The following is a 16,126-nucleotide window of genomic DNA, read 5'->3' on the forward strand; positions in this document are numbered from 1 at the left end:
TGAATGTTTCTTTTATTAAATAACTTAAACATATTATTGCACAAAATCTTTTTTGTTTGCCATGCAGTCATATCAGTTTAAAAGAAACGTTCAAATTTTCTGTTAACTTTAACTGTAATAATTTGTATATTGGTTTACAGCCATCTGTGACAAAACAAGGAATAATGCTTCATTCAGCGTAATATTTTATTGGGTTCTAATCCAACCAGGAGCTGTCTTTTCTCTTCTTTTGTCTCAGAAGCAACAAAACACTGAACTCCTCTTTGACAAACCTTACAAAACTGTTAAAGTTGCACCTCTACATGGAGTTTGTATTAAGTCTATAAAAGTCACAAATGGCAGATGTGGCACGATTATTGGTTATAGTTGTATCACTGATAATTTCAACCTTTGATTCCATGGAGGAAGACCACCTTCAGCAGCTGAAGGAGACCTCTGCTGCAGAGGGAGGAGTTACTGCTCATCATCGATGGTCCTGTTTTGGTGTCTGCAGAAAAAACATGTTAATGAAGTCATATCCCACTGGTTTTATGTTCTTCACACTGGCTCCCAGCAGATATTAGGATTAGTTTTAAATAACTTGTGCTCCCCTTCAGAGCTCTAAATGGCCAGGCTCCAGATTATCTGTGGGATTTTGTAACCAAACTGCTGCTCAGAATCTGTTGGTTGTTTCTCGTCCCAGGCTAAAAGCTAAGAGGAACAACCAGCCTGTGGATTCACAGCTTGGTGATAGTTTGAACCTTTGTTTTACTGACTGAGGATGTTTTTAGAAACCAGTTGAAAATCCATCTGGTTTATCAGGGTTTTATGTCGTGATTGTTTTATGAATCTTTTTATTTGGTTTATAAGGATCCTAAATTTTAATTGTACCTGTGTTGTACAGCGTTCTGTGACTGTGTCTAAAATCTGAAGCTGACTAATAAACCTTTTTTTACTTTTCCGGCTCTTTAGCAGCAGTTTCTTCACCACATGTGGTTCCAACGTGCACCTCCAGCATCTCACTTTTATCCTACCTGCTTCATTTATGACAAAGCTGCCATGAAGTCGTACCTGTTCTTACTTTAATCATGGTTGTTTTACATTTTTCTTGGCAAATTAATTCTTACTTTAATTGTAATTGCTTTAATCTTTCCTGACTCCTATATGAGTTTAGTTTAGTCTTACTGCAGTATCTTTGTTTTTTTGTCTTGGTTTTAAAAGGAGCTATAAGAGCAAGGTTGAATTAAATTAAACTTTTAATCAGACTCTATTCTTAGCAAAATAGAGTCTGAAATAATACAAAAAAACCTCAGCAGGGGTAAGCAACACACACAAGTAAAGATTCAGCAAGGGTACGGTGGAATCTTGAGGTGCGAATATATATAAGTCTGAGTGTGTTTGCAAGAATTAGACTGTTCAACACTGATAGAAGCGCCATTGTCCTTGAGAAGAGAGGTGGAAGTTTTATCAATCAGCCGCATAGTCCTATCAGCACACAGCTGGTAGGGGAGTGCTAGGGAAGAGCGTCGTGTTTATGTAACATCCAGGAGATATTTTGTCGATAGCCAGTTAGCAGAAGTTCCCTAGGCCACATTCCACATTGGGGCGCAAGAATTAGAAAGACGATAAATGTTGTGGTTCAGGTGGTTGTGAATTTCCAACCACCTTAGGAGTTTTACTGTTATTTCTCAATTGCGAATCCAAATAGCCAAATTTCTGGTATTTTCCACAGATCTGGAGCGTACAACTCCAAGATTATACAGGTCCTTCTCAAAATATTAGCATATTGTGATAAAGTTCATTATTTTCCATAATGTCATGATGAAAATTTAACATTCATATATTTTAGATTCATTGCACACTAACTGAAATATTTCAGGTCTTTTATTGTCTTAATACGGATGATTTTGGCATACAGCTCATGAAAACCCAAAATTCCTATCTCACAAAATTAGCATATCATTAAAAGGGTCTCTAAATGAGCTATGAACCTAATCATCTGAATCAACGAGTTAACTCTAAACACCTGCAAAAGATTCCTGAGGCCTTTAAAACTCCCAGCCTGGTTCATCACTCAAAACCCCAATCATGGGTAAGACTGCCGACCTGACTGCTGTCCAGAAGGCCACTATTGATACCCTCAAGCAAGAGGGTAAGACACAGAAAGAAATTTCTGAACAAATAGGCTGTTCCCAGAGTGCTGTATCAAGGCACCTCAGTGGGAAGTCTGTGGGAAGGAAAAAGTGTGGCAGAAAACGCTGCACAACGAGAAGAGGTGACCGGACCCTGAGGAAGATTGTGGAGAAGGGCCGATTCCAGACCTTGGGGGACCTGCGGAAGCAGTGGACTGAGTCTGGAGTAGAAACATCCAGAGCCACCGTGCACAGGCGTGTGCAGGAAATGGGCTACAGGTGCCGCATTCCCCAGACCTGGGCTACAGAGAAGCAGCACTGGACTGTTGCTCAGTGGTCCAAAGTACTTTTTTCGGATGAAAGCAAATTCTGCATGTCATTCGGAAATCAAGGTGCCAGAGTCTGGAGGAAGACTGGGGAGAAGGAAATGCCAAAATGCCAGAAGTCCAGTGTCAAGTACCCACAGTCAGTGATGGTCTGGGGTGCCGTGTCAGCTGCTGGTGTTGGTCCACTGTGTTTTATCAAGGGCAGGGTCAATGCAGCTAGCTATCAGGAGATTTTGGAGCACTTCATGCTTCCATCTGCTGAAAAGCTTTATGGAGATGAAGATTTCATTTTTCAGCACGACCTGGCACCTGCTCACAGTGTCAAAACCACTGGTAAATGGTTTACTGACCATGGTATCACTGTGCTCAATTGGCCTGCCAACTCTCCTGACCTGAACCCCATAGAGAATCTGTGGGAAATTGTGAAGAGAACGTTGATAGACTCAAGACCCAACACTCTGGATGAGCTAAAGGCCGCTATCGAAGCATCCTGGGCCTCCATAAGACCTCAGCAGTGCCACAGGCTGATTGCCTCCATGTCACGCCGCATTGAAGCAGTCATTTCTGCAAAAGGATTCCCGACCAAGTATTGAGTGCATAACTGTACATGATTATTTGAAGGTTGGGAGTTTTAAAGGCCTCAGGAATCTTTTGCAGGTGTTTAGAGTTAACTCGTTGATTCAGATGATTAGGTTCATAGCTCGTTTAGAGACCCTTTTAATGATATGCTAATTTTGTGAGATAGGAATTTTGGGTTTTCATGAGCTGTATGCCAAAATCATCCGTATTAAGACAATAAAAGACCTGAAATATTTCAGTTAGTGTGCAATGAATCTAAAATATATGAATGTTAAATTTTCATCATGACATTATGGAAAATAATGAACTTTATCATAATATGCTAATATTTTGAGAAGGACCTGTACTTGTGTCCTGACTCGTGCCCGGAAGAAAAAGCAAAAAGAAAAAACTAACCATGAAAATGTTGACTTATCTGACAGTTTATGTCAGTGTTTGCAGATGATGTTCCACCTCAAACAGATACTACGGTCCCTGCAGATTCCAAAGTAGACGCACAGGAAAAATTACCAGCTGCTGATCCTTCCCTGTCACTTACTCGTGCCCGTCTGTGTGCTTCCCTGAAGACTGATCCAACCATACAAAAGTGTTTATCGTGTGTGGTAAGTGCAGAAGAAGCTAAAGCAGAGTCTGTGTCATTCTTTCTCAGTGATGGAGTCCTGATGCGTAGATGTTGTCCTGTAGTTATCCCTGATTCTGATTGGAATGTAACTCACCAAATTGTAGTCCCTTCTGAGTATCGTGAGAAAATCTTGTCCTTGGCACATGAAAACGTATGGTAGGGACATCTAGGGGTGGTAAAAACATATCAACGCATTCTTAAACATTTTTACTGGCCCGGATTAAAAACAGATGTGACAAAGTACTGCCGAAGTTGTCATGTCTGTCAAATAGTAGGTAAACCCAACCAGTTGGTACCACATGCTCCCCTTCATCCAATACCAGCTGTAGGGGAACCTTTTGAACGGATCATCATGGACTGTGTTGGTCCGTTGCCCCGAACCAAGTCTGGAAACCAGTTCTTGCTTACCTTAATGTGTGCATCCACTCGCTACCCTGAAGCTATCCCATTACGCAAAATTACTACTACCTCAATTATCAGGGCCAAGACAAAATTATTTTCAACTTTTGGTCTTCCTAAAATAATCTAAACTGACCAAGGCACAAATTTTCAATCTAAACTTTTTAAACAAGTTCTTAAAGAGTTAGATATTCAACAGGCCGACTCCAGTGCTTATCACCCTGAGTCTCAAGGAGTACTGGAACGTTGGCATCAGACCTTAAAGTCTATGATGCGTAAATATTGCCTTGAGAGTCAGAAAACCTGGGATGAAGGAATACCTTTCCTTTTGTTTGCAGCTCGAGATGCTCCTCAAGAATCCTTAGGATTTAGTCCTGCTAAGTTGGTGTTTGGACATTCACTCCGGAACCCATTAAAGGTTCTCAAAGAGAAACTTTTAGATTCTCATACCTCAACACATCAAAACATCTTGGATTACGTTTGCAACCTTCGAGAACGGTTAAAGTATTTACATGCCGCTGCTAAAGAATTACTTTATAATTCTCAGAAGTCCATGAAGCAACGTTATGATCGCTCTGCTGTTGCACACCACTTTCAAAAAGGTGACCAAGTTTTGGCTCTGCTGCCTCTACCTGGTTCAGCTTTAGCTGCCAAGTTTTCTGGTCCATACGAGATACTTGAGAAATTAAGTGAGACAGATTATGTAGTCAGTACTCCAGAGAGGAGAAGAAAAACTAGAGTTTGTCATTTGAACATGCTTAAGCCATATTACTCTCGTTTCTCAACTCCTATCTTGGTACCAGATAGGTCTGAAGCACAGCATAGCAGTGTTTCAACTCTCCTGGTAACAAGTAGTGATACATTTAGTGAGGATGGTCTGGCACTGCGTCCAATCGACTGCCAGAAACCTCGTTTACAAAACTCTGAAATGTTAAAAGCCTTACCTAGCCATCTTACACACCTGTCAGGGAAGCAACAAAGTGATGTCATATCACTAGTACACCAGTTTCCATCCTTATTTAAGGATGTCCCAACCTCTACTAATGTACTTGAACATGATAATGATGTTGCCGGTGCTAGGCCTATTAAACAGCATCCCTACAGAGTGAATCCAGTAAAAAGAGCACTGATGAAAAGTGAGACAGATTATATGTTGCAACATGGGTTTGCTAAGCCCAGTTCCAGTCCTTGGAGTTCCCCGTGCCTGCTAGAAGTGAAGCCGGATGGTTCTCCTCGTTTCATTACTGATTTCCAAAAGGTAAATGCTGTCACAGTTGCAGATGCTTACCCCCTTCCACGCATTGAAGATTGTGTAGAAACAGTTTGTGAGTAAATTAGATCTACTCAAAGGATATTGGCAGGTACCACTTACTAAGTGCGCTTCTGAAGTTTCCGCTTTTGTGACGCCAGATAGTTTTTTACAATACACAGTGATGGCTTTTGGCATGTGCAACGCTCCTGCCACCTTTCAACGTTTGATAAACACTACATTAGTGGGACTCTCTAACTGCAATGCCTATCTAGATGACCTTATCGTGTATACCTCTACTTGGGAGGAACATATCCATATATTAAGTGAAGTCTTTACACAACTAGCAGATGCTTCTCTTACAATAAACCTTGCTAAATGTGACTTTGGATGTGGTACTGTCACCTACTTGGGTAAACAGGTGGGCCAAGGGCAGGTACGTACTGTGGAGGAAATGATTTCTGCTCTTAAAACGTTTCCTGTGCCCCATACTAGAAAGGATTTGCGCCGATTTCTAGGTATGGCAGGCTATTATAGAGATTTTTGTTGCAACTTTTTGACTCTCGCTCAACCCCTAACTAGTCTTCTTAGTCCTAAAGTAGACTTTACTTGGACTCCCAACTGTCAACATGCCTTTGAAAGTCTTAAATCTCTATTGTTGTTATGATTCTGGCCCGTCTGCCTGCTCTGTCTTCATGTAATCGGCTAATCTGCTTCACCTGTCTGCTGCTGCACTGGAGTGCAATCAATCATGCCATGCACCTGTTTTTCTGCAGTTATATTCAGCCCTCAGACAGGCAGACAGTGCCAGATTTTCGAAAACCTACCAGTTAGTAGATGTCCAGCATTCCTTCCTGCCTGACCACGTTTTTGACCACTTTTTGCATCTTGGATTTCCCTGCCTTGCCTGACCCTCATTGGATGTCTCTCGCCTCTGGATCACGACCTTGTTTCTGCCTCTCGACCAAAGCCTCCTGCCTCACCCCTGGATTTGTCTGCCTGAGTCTGCCTCCCTGGTTTCACCCAGTTACTGCCCCCCCCTTGACTACCGAGCCTTGGATCTTTCCCCCTGTCGGCAATCCGACTTCTGGCTGCGGCGTGTTCTGCACCGATCCTCCCGGTCTGGAGACTGCCAGGACCGCACCCCGCAAAGGAGCCTATTCTGATTCCTCCGTCCTACACGGACTCTGTTAAGGTGGGTGGCTTCTTTGGAATCATATATATTTACCTAAGCTTTTTCAAGCCACTAACCTGCCTCTCCGTTCCCAGTGATCCCGGGTTCCCGGCTGGTGGAGTCCTGAGTATTTGTGCGCTGCTTCTGAATAAATCGTTTAACTTTTATTCTATTTCTGGCTGAAATTCTGGGTCCTCCGTCCTGAACCTCACAGAGAAAATCTGGCCATAATGGACCCCTCGCCAGCACAGCAGTGGCGCGCCTGTGTGGGTAACTCCATCGCTAGTCTTGATTCTGGTATGACTGAGATTATCACCAAGTTGCGATCCATGTCCCCTGTTTCTACTCAGGCACCTTTACAGCCAGCTCCACCCAGCCCTCCTGCCGTACCTGTCATGGTGAAAGAACCCCGACTGGTTCCCCCAGAATTATTCAAGGGGGATTCCGACCAGTGTCAGGCTTTCCTTACTCAGTGTGAGATACATTTTGAATTACAGCCGTCCTCTTTCCCCACTGAGCGCTCTAAAGTGGCGTTTGTTATCTCCCTTTTAGCTGGCAAAGCCAAACAGTGGGGCACAGCTGGGTGGCAGAATGGCTCCGCCTCCTGCGCTTCCTATTCAGCCTTTTCTAAGGAGCTCATCAGAGTTTTTGATCCGGTCCTTCCTAGTCGGGAGGCCGCCAGGGGGTTGTTGTCCTTGAGGCAGAGAGATAAGAGTGTGACGGCTTACATAATCGATTTTCATCTGCTGGCTGCCGACAGTAGCTGGAATGAGGAAGCTTTAATGGATGCCTTTATGCAAGGATTAAATGATAAGATTAAGGACGAACTGGCTACTCGAGATTATCCCTCCACCCTTATTGAATTGGAGAACCTGGTGTCTAGAATTGACCTCAGACTCAGTGAGAGAGGGAGGGAGAGGCGTCAGGGGGGGGCTCAGTCCTCTTCAGCTCGGAGCTCTGGGTGGTGCCCAGAGCCTCTGATCTCTCTTCCCCAGGTCTTAAAAGGATCTGACCCTGAACCTATGCAAATAGGGAGGACCAAGATCTCAGTAGAGGAACGTTCACGCTGCCGACAGCTGAACCTGTGCTTTTACTGCGGCGGCCAAGGTCACACAGTCACCAAGTGTCCATTAAAAGGGCCGGCTCAGTAGAGGTGAGGGGGACTCTACTGAGCCGTAGTCTGCTGTCTGTCTCCTCATTATCTTTTCCTGCTAACATCCTAGTCTCCTCTGTTTCTCACCAGGTGTCCGTTTTTATTGATTCTGGAGCGGACACAGAATTCATGGACGAGGCTTTTGCTAAGAGTCTTGGAATTGAACTTTTTCCAACACCTGACACCCATAACATCCTGGCCTTGGACGGACATCGCCTCTCCAGCTCCTATCTGAGAACTGATAAGGTTGGTCTGGTCCTTGGCGGAAATCATCAGGAGGAAATTTCTTTTCTCATTATCAGTTCACCTCAGTTACCCATTGTTCTGGGAGCTTCGTGGCTTAAGAGACATAACCCTCACATTGACTGGCAGGCCCAATAAATTTTGGGTTGGTCTAGGGCCTGTTCAGCTTCCTGTTTGTCCTCCGCCAGAATTTTGTCCGTCCCTGATAACGCCATAGAAGAGACTTATCCTGACCTGTCTAAGGTTCCCCCAGAATATCATGATCAGAAAGAGGTGTTTAACAAGTCTCGGGCCACGGCACTTCCTCCCCACAGGCCTTATGATTGTGCCATTGAACTCCTCCCAGGTACGTCACACCACCTCCACTTCCTTCCTTGGGTTCATAATTTCCCCCAATCAAGTCATTATGGATCCCTCCAAGGTTAAGGCGGTTTCTGAGTGGCCTACACCTTTAGATCGCAAACAGCTACAAAGGTTTCTGAGGTTTGCTAATTTCTACCGCTGTTTTGTTCGCAACTACAGCCAGGTTTCTGCCCTTCTTCACGCCATCACTTCTCCCAAGGTCAGGTTTGAATGTAATGATCAGGCAGAGGAGGCCTTTGTCAAGCTCAAGAAATTATTCACCACTGCTCCAGTTCTCCGGTCCCCCAACTCAGAAAGGCAATTCATCGTTGAGGTTGATGCCTCCAGCACTGGGGTAGGTGCGATCCTAAGCCAAAGATCCCCAGAGGGCCTGGTTCACCCTTGTGCTTTCTTCTCCAGATCACTGTCCCATGCTGAACACAACTATGATGTGGGGGATCGTCCCCGGTGGCATCCCTGACCTCTCGTTCCAATTCCAACATAGTCATGGACAACCTGACAGATTCCGGGAGGATGAACTCCTCCACTCCACTGGTCCCCAACTCCGAGGTCTCCTGAATTCTAGACAAGGCATCTGGTTTCATGTTCTTGGTTCCGGGTCTAAAAGAGAGTACAAAATTAAACCGTCCAAAAAAAAGAGCCCACCTGGCCTGCCTGGAGTTTAGGCGCTTAGCCGTCTTCAGATATTCCAAGTTCTTATGGTCAGTACCGACAAGAAACGGCTCCTTCGACCCCTCCAACCAGTGCCTCCACTCCTCAAGAGCCAGATTGACTGCTAACAAATTAGAGTTGTGAAGTGGTATATAATCATTACATTCAAAATGTTTACACAACCCTTTAACTCCGCTCTCTTGTCTCCTGCCTTTGCCTTCTCTTGTCTTCCTCAATTCACTATGACCAGTAAAGAGGCTTATTTATGCAATTTTTTCATTAAATGAATTAAAGTGATTTAATTTATTTATGAGATCAGACTTCAGGAGCATTTGTTGATTTCATCAGTGGAAGAAAATAATTTAAACCTGTGCAAGTATCTGTATCAACTTTTAATAGCTATTTGTCTTTCTCTCTCTTTTCTGCCTGTTGCCATATAGTTGAGGATATAATAATCCAACGAGTAATGGCAGTCCAGTTTCGTGTCATCATAGAGGAACATGACATCCGAAAGTTGATGTTTCCATCAGGAATTCCTACTAGAGTGGAAGATCTTCTTTTCATTGCCATTGAAACATTCCACTTGCAAGGAGAGTTTGGACTGTTGTATGAAGACAAAGATTTTGGAAACCAGTTTTTCAGTGTCACCTCAACTGCTGAGCTGTATGACAAGGCCACTTTGAAATTGGTAAAAAAAACAAAAAGCCAACGCTCACACTTGAGTTACATCCATTAAATGACTCCAGATTATCCACACAGAGTTCAGCAGATACTTTCCTTTCAAGTAACTGTGAAGTTGACGCCAACCCCCCTGATGACTTTGCATCATCCAGCTCTCAAGACACCATCATTCTCCCAGATTCATGCTGCTCTGCTCCAAGGCCAGTGCCATTCAAAATCCCCAAATTTTCTCTTGACGTTGAACTGGTCCTTGCAGAGGGAAACAAGTCTTACCAGACCCATGGGATACACTTCCGAGATCCAAGTGTTAAATCTGCAATCATGCATAACCTTTCCAAAGTCATATTCTCTTACACGGCCTACCCTTCAAGTCAACAAATATGCTCTGTGGCAGAAGCCCTTGTTGAGAAGTTTCCATGCCTAAAGGAGCCTGGGTCCTTTGCCGGGCTTTATGGCTGGCAGCAACGGATCAAGTACAAGATGCACAATTATCATGCCAAGCTGAAATCACGAAAATTAGCCTATCCAGAAATAGAAGTAAACACATTAAAGAGAAAGCAAAGGGCTGATGCAGCCCCAGCCAAAAATGTAAAAAGACCAAAGAAAGCAGAGATTAACTATCTTCCTCCACACCCTGTCGGAGAAGACCAAGACACTTTGGAGAAGGAGAGATGTGAGCTAATCAGTGAAATGAAAAAGAAGAACAATACAAAGACAATTTCAGAAAAAATGTCTAAAACCTTTATCGAGCCAAAGAATGGAAGTGGTGACCCAGAGCCCAGTTATCAATGTCTTCAAAGACCGGTGGCCTGCATTATTCAGTGAGACTCAGGTGAGAATGTTTGACAAATATTTATTTTGCATCAATAACTGTTGTCCATCTCATTTCTCAGCTTTAATTAGTTTTCTGTCATCAAAAGTAAAACACATTTTTGGATTCTTTTGCTCATTCACCAGATCAAGGAAGAGTTTCGCCGTATAACAACTATTTCGCTGTAAGAGACATTTATGCGGAAACTTGATGTGTATACGCCATGTCTTCTACAGCTGATGCGTGGCAAAGTCGGAGTTGCAGGATCGAGGATGTGCCCTCTCCTGGACACAATAAATCAGGTATATTGTTGTTTCACTTTATCACAAAACTGCAAAAACATATCTGCAGATAAATAGCAAAAGGTTTAAATTATCAAAATGTTGTTACTACTCCACAGATTTTATGTAAACAACCTTATTGCTCCTTTAGCAAGTCATTTAGGACTTCTGCTTCGTGCATGACACAAGAAAAAACAATTCCAGCATTTGCATGCATTATTTTGATTTTAATTCACCTACAGTGAGTCAGAAGATTATGTACAAGTTGATCACCTTTTAAACAAGATTTGAAAACTTCAAAGCTACCCTCCAACAGGTTAAAATAATACCAATAAGCCTCTAGGCTTACAACGTTTTTGTCGTTTTTTCCACCCAAGCATTATCAATTAAAATATAAAATTCTACCTTTGTGGTTGAATTTAATTTAAAGAAAAGTAAAACATGGATAAGCGGAAGACGACGAGTACGAGTACGAAAAGTAAAACATTTTTGAAAACAATTCTTGTGGCATCCACAAAATAGAAGTCCCCATTTTCTTGCTATATTACAATTAAACAAAACACTGCAATGTTCACTTTTAATTACTTTTATTTCCTTAAATCTAATAAACCTTTAACTTAAACTGTAAATCTTGTCACTTAAATTCATTTTTTACAGTCACAGATTATGGAGAAAAAAAGGGATGTCGTCATCTGTTGTCTTATTGAGTACCTTGGGGAAAAGCAAGAAGAGCTCTTCCAAGACTGCCAGGTATGTTATTAAATGACTGATCAACTCAAGATATTACGTGATGTGTTCTACTCTCCTTTCCTTTTCTCCCTTTACCTTTTCTTTCACCCCATTTCCTTGCCCCTCTTATACAAAACAGCATCTGTTAAAAAGTTAGACTTTACCAAGAAAAATTTATTATATTAAAACCTTGTATTGTTGATATGCTTGAACTGAAAATGGCCCTACTTTTTTGTTTCTTAAACATGGAGGGCAAACATGAGGACCACATGTACCAAACCATGAAGGTGCTTGTAATCCATAATCCTTTGCCAGAGAAGGATCCAGCTGAAGTGTCTGTGGTGATTGAGGGAAACAGGGTGCTGAATGGGTGTGGTAACCGAACCAAAGCCTGTATGCTGTTGATGGGTCTGATCTACGGTCTCAACCTCGAGTATCCCAAGATGCTCAAGAACACTTTTGCTGTATTCCAGAAAAGTGTTCTGGAGCTTGATGGAGCAAAGTTGCCCAGGAAGGTCCATAGCCTCAAAGGCAAACTAATGAAATGTACTTAATTTCTTATGGTTGTTTCATCATGCCACAAGAAAGACCATTTGACTTAATTCTAGAAACTTGTTGCAGGTTTTTAAATTTAGAAAATATGTCTTTGTTCTGTTAATTTGGTTTCCTGGTTCCCAGTGATGTTCATGGCGATGCCATCTGCAAAAATCCTCTCCCTGGTACAGACAAAAGAGAGCGGATACTTATAGTGACCAGTTAAAACTGATTACAGCGTTTCATGGTTAAGTATTAGGGTCTCCATTTTGGGTAAAAACTGTCTGATTGAGGTTCTTTGACTGAAATTTAGATGTTTTACAGATTATTGGAATTTTTCAATTTCGGAAGAAAATCAACATTTTCTTTTATATTTTCACTGTATAAAAAAATTCAGCAGTATGAATATTGCATCCTTCCACTGCCATCTTGATTTTTGATTCACATTACTTTGCAGCCCATTTGGCTATACGTATTATACTTTGGGGTTGTTTGGTTTTTGGTTTCGGGTTTTTTCCTTACATGTTTTTCACTGCTCAAGTTTTGAATCATGCTTCTGTTTATTATTTTTCTGGTCATGTTTTAGTCCTGTTCATGTTTTGTCAAATTTGGTTTTGTTTGTATATTAGAGTCTCTGTTTTTGCCGCAGCCACGTTTTGTTCTGTCTGTTAATTAAGTTTATTCAGTTCACCTGCTCCAAGTTAATCTGTCTCCTTGCTCCACCTGGTTTTCACTCCATATATACACACCTGTTCAGTTAGTCATCACGGAAACATTTCTCATATCATGTCTTGCTTTTTGGACCATGCCATGTCTGTCTAGCCAGCCTGTTATTGTTTTGTTCTTGCCTCTTCTTGTTAGAGAGTTTTTTGTTAATTAAATTCTTTTTTACTTACTGTCATGCTGCCTACTAGTCTGCATTCTGGGGTCCTATATCAAGTAAGCCCTAACAATAAGCTGTGTTAATTACTGTTGAAAAGTTGAGGAATGTATCTTAACCAATGTTTTGTGAACTGAAATGTAGCACACTTCTGAGTATGTGACTTGGAGGATAATTTTGTACCATCTTTGTTTATTTTTGGGCATGTGCTAAGTTAAATAAAAGTTGGTCCTATCCGTATCTGTCATGATGTGGAGTGTTGGTTTGGTGTTTGTTTACGTTCATTTAGTTAGGTGTTTTTTCTTTTACTTCTGGTGATGGTAGTTTTAATTTCTATGCTTCATGTGTGTTTTTGGGTTTCTCATTGATTTGTCTAGGTTATGCGTTGTTCTGTGTTCTTATGGGTTTGATGATTGTCTGTTTAGATCAGTTTGTCCTGTTTTTAATTTTGAAGTTTATTTCCTGCCCTGTCCTTCGTATTTCTGTTCTTAGATCTGTGTTCTGGTTTCTGTGGGTTTGTTTATTGTTTGTCCTCGTCTAGCTCCTCTTGTTTCTGTTACTCCTAATTGGTTTACCTGCATCTCAGCCTTTTTGCGTGTCTGTCCACACCTGTGTCTGTTTGCCCTAATTACCTGCCCTATTGTTTCATGTCCACCTTTTGTCTGTATTTAAGTTCCTCCTTGTCCTTTGTTCCACACGGTGTCGTTAGTCATATTTTGCTACCCGTTTGACTTATAGGTGTGAAGCTTATTTCTGCGATCCTGTAACCTGGATTTGTGAACTTTGTTTTCTGGATTGCCAGTTAAGCCAGCACCGGCACTTATAAGTTGCTCAGCAATAAAGAAAGATCATCTCGCCAACGATCTCTGCTCGTCCCGCATCTTTGGTCCACCGAAAAGACTGAAATCAAGACAGTATCATCCTGTGTCTGAAAATGCATTTCTTAGGTAAATATAACCTTCCCAGTTAACTAACACTTATTTATATTTATTAATTATTAGTTATGATCATTAAGTACATTGAAAATAAAAAAATAGGCAATAATATTACTCAAAATGTTAAGGTTATTAGCATTGAAATCTATTCAGAAATGTTAAGTAGACTTTACCTAATTTCTCATAGTGTTTCATAGCTATTGAAATGAGATATTCTTTACTAAAAATATTTGAGTAAATTTACTCAAACAAACTGAGTGCAAATTGTTACCTTCACTTTTTTGGGTAAATTTTATAGGTTGGTTTTGACAGTGTAGTTCTGCTGAACTTAGTAGAGAAAATCCTAAGTCCACCACGGCAGACACCTTGCAACCTCCACAAACACACCTGGCTTATAGCTTAAGTAGTGCAGTTCAATAGTTTTTCTCTCTCTTTTCACATCTAGATAGTTTAGAGACAGGAGTTATATTAAACCCCATCATCATTTGAAAGAGCTAATGTGTTTAAGCTTAAACCTGTTTTAAACGTTGGTTTTTGTTAAGATAACACACTGTATAGTCGGTTAAAAAACCAGGATTGACTCCCTTACATTTATTTTCCCATAGTTCATAGCGCCACCTATGCCAATGACACAGGCTGATTCTTGTGCCTGCCTGGAATTGGATGACAAAGCTATGACCCCAGTATTTGGTGATCTTGTTTTTGTTTTTTTGGGTTTCCTTTTATTGTTGTTTCACTTTCTCAGTGTTACCAAAGCTGATGACCAAAAGAATGCGATGATAATGTGAATGTATTGTTTTTGTATTTTCTCATTGAATGACATAGACAGCTATGAGTTAGTCAGAGTTTAGTCCTGCCCGGGCTAATCTTTATCCTGCCAAATCATAGGCTTTTGAAGAACGAACTGAATTGTGAACCTCCATTCCTGCCAACAGGAACACAGAGACAGTTTTTGCGTTTGTTTTGCTTCGCCATGGATCACTGATTTTTTTCAGCTGAGGATAGAATGGTCCCAGTAGCTTCAAAGACTGTGATTTATCTCACCCTTTGAACCTAGGGGAGAATGTTGGACCATTTGTTTGCTACTATACACCCCAGTGTGGTCTGCTACCACAACTCCCAGTAGGAATTGCAGCTGATAAGAAGGGGCGTCGCAGCTCTGATGTCACAGTGGACAATATAAGGAATATGGGGCCTCTCCCCCTGTGCCCTTTTTCCAGCTGGAAACCGAGACCAGTTACCACGCAATGGAGGCACGCATCCTTCTGGAGAAGAAACTCACACGTGGGTTTTCATTAATTCTCCACACTAACAAGAAACTCACGAGACTCAACAAATTAAGCTTACAGGGATAGGAAGACTTGTAATTTAACATGTGACCAAAAACCCACAGAGGTTTCAAGGATACGAAATTTTCATCCTTGTTTTGTTCCAGTTGACTGCTGACGGTCCGTCATATCTTTCGCCTTTGCCAAAGCAGGCCAAAGAACGAAGACCGACCATTTTCCTTTGAGCTTGTTACGGACGCGTAACTACACACCCCTTTCCCTGCTCCAAAGAAGACGACAAGTAATCCTGTTTTGTTTTATTTCTATTAGAAATAGCTTGGGCAGGATAGAGTAGGATTTTAGGCCGATTTAGAATCACCACTTATAGTCCAATGTGTTCTGAGTTATATGTGCATGCAATGTCTTATTGAAACTTTGATTGCTGTTGGACTCTGAAGCCGCCACAAAAGGTCTCCCTACCGAAATCCACAGGAGAAGTGGACCCCCCCGTTATACCCCCCTCCCCAAAAACCAAGACCGACCCCCCCGTTAAACCCCGCTCACCCCAGACCCCGACCTAGACCGCACAGAACTCTCCCATCTCCCCACTGAGCCCGCTTTTTGCTTTACTGGATTCTGATAACACGAAAGGAGCTCTTAAGACTGGGACCCAAATGGCTCTCACATCTTCTCGATTAAAAACCCCCCGTGGCCGAGGCCCTGCTACTAAACCAACATCTTCCAAATGCCGCAGACCTCCACCACCTCCTAATCTATCTCCTCCTAATCAGGACCTTCAAATCACTTCTCTGTGATACAGTCTGGGCCCCAGTGGTAACTCTATCAGAAATGAGCATGTCCAGGAAAAACATGAGCCCCTAATAGGAGATAGTTGTAAAATCTCTGTGCTTATATGTGACAGAAAGAACAAAACCAAAAGGATAAGAGACAGTAATAAACAATCAATGAAAGCCATAAACTGTCAGGTACAACCAGACACAGAGTTAATATCAGCAACTAAATCATATAAACTGGCTTTATTGAACATTAGATCTCTGTCAGGAAAATCATTTTTAATCAATGACTTCATTACTGACCACGATCTTGATGTTCTGTTTTTAACAGAAACATGGTTAC

The 16,126-nt window shown here is 41.8% G+C and overlaps 2 protein-coding genes across 7 annotated transcripts in view; one reads left to right on the forward strand and one right to left on the reverse strand.

Annotated features, from left to right (window-relative positions):
• LOC124861426 (gastrula zinc finger protein XlCGF57.1-like) overlaps window positions 1–16,126 on the reverse strand; it is a 1,067,819-nt gene that overhangs the window by 755,208 nt on the left and 296,485 nt on the right. The window lies entirely within an intron of this gene.
• The window catches only part of LOC124861417 (gastrula zinc finger protein XlCGF57.1-like), a 364,644-nt gene that overhangs the window by 328,076 nt on the left and 20,442 nt on the right, over window positions 1–16,126 (forward strand). The gene's annotated exons all lie outside the window — the stretch shown is intronic.

This window comes from Girardinichthys multiradiatus, chromosome 24 (genome assembly GCF_021462225.1).
Source record: "Girardinichthys multiradiatus isolate DD_20200921_A chromosome 24, DD_fGirMul_XY1, whole genome shotgun sequence".
NCBI classification, from domain to species: domain Eukaryota; kingdom Metazoa; phylum Chordata; class Actinopteri; order Cyprinodontiformes; family Goodeidae; genus Girardinichthys; species Girardinichthys multiradiatus.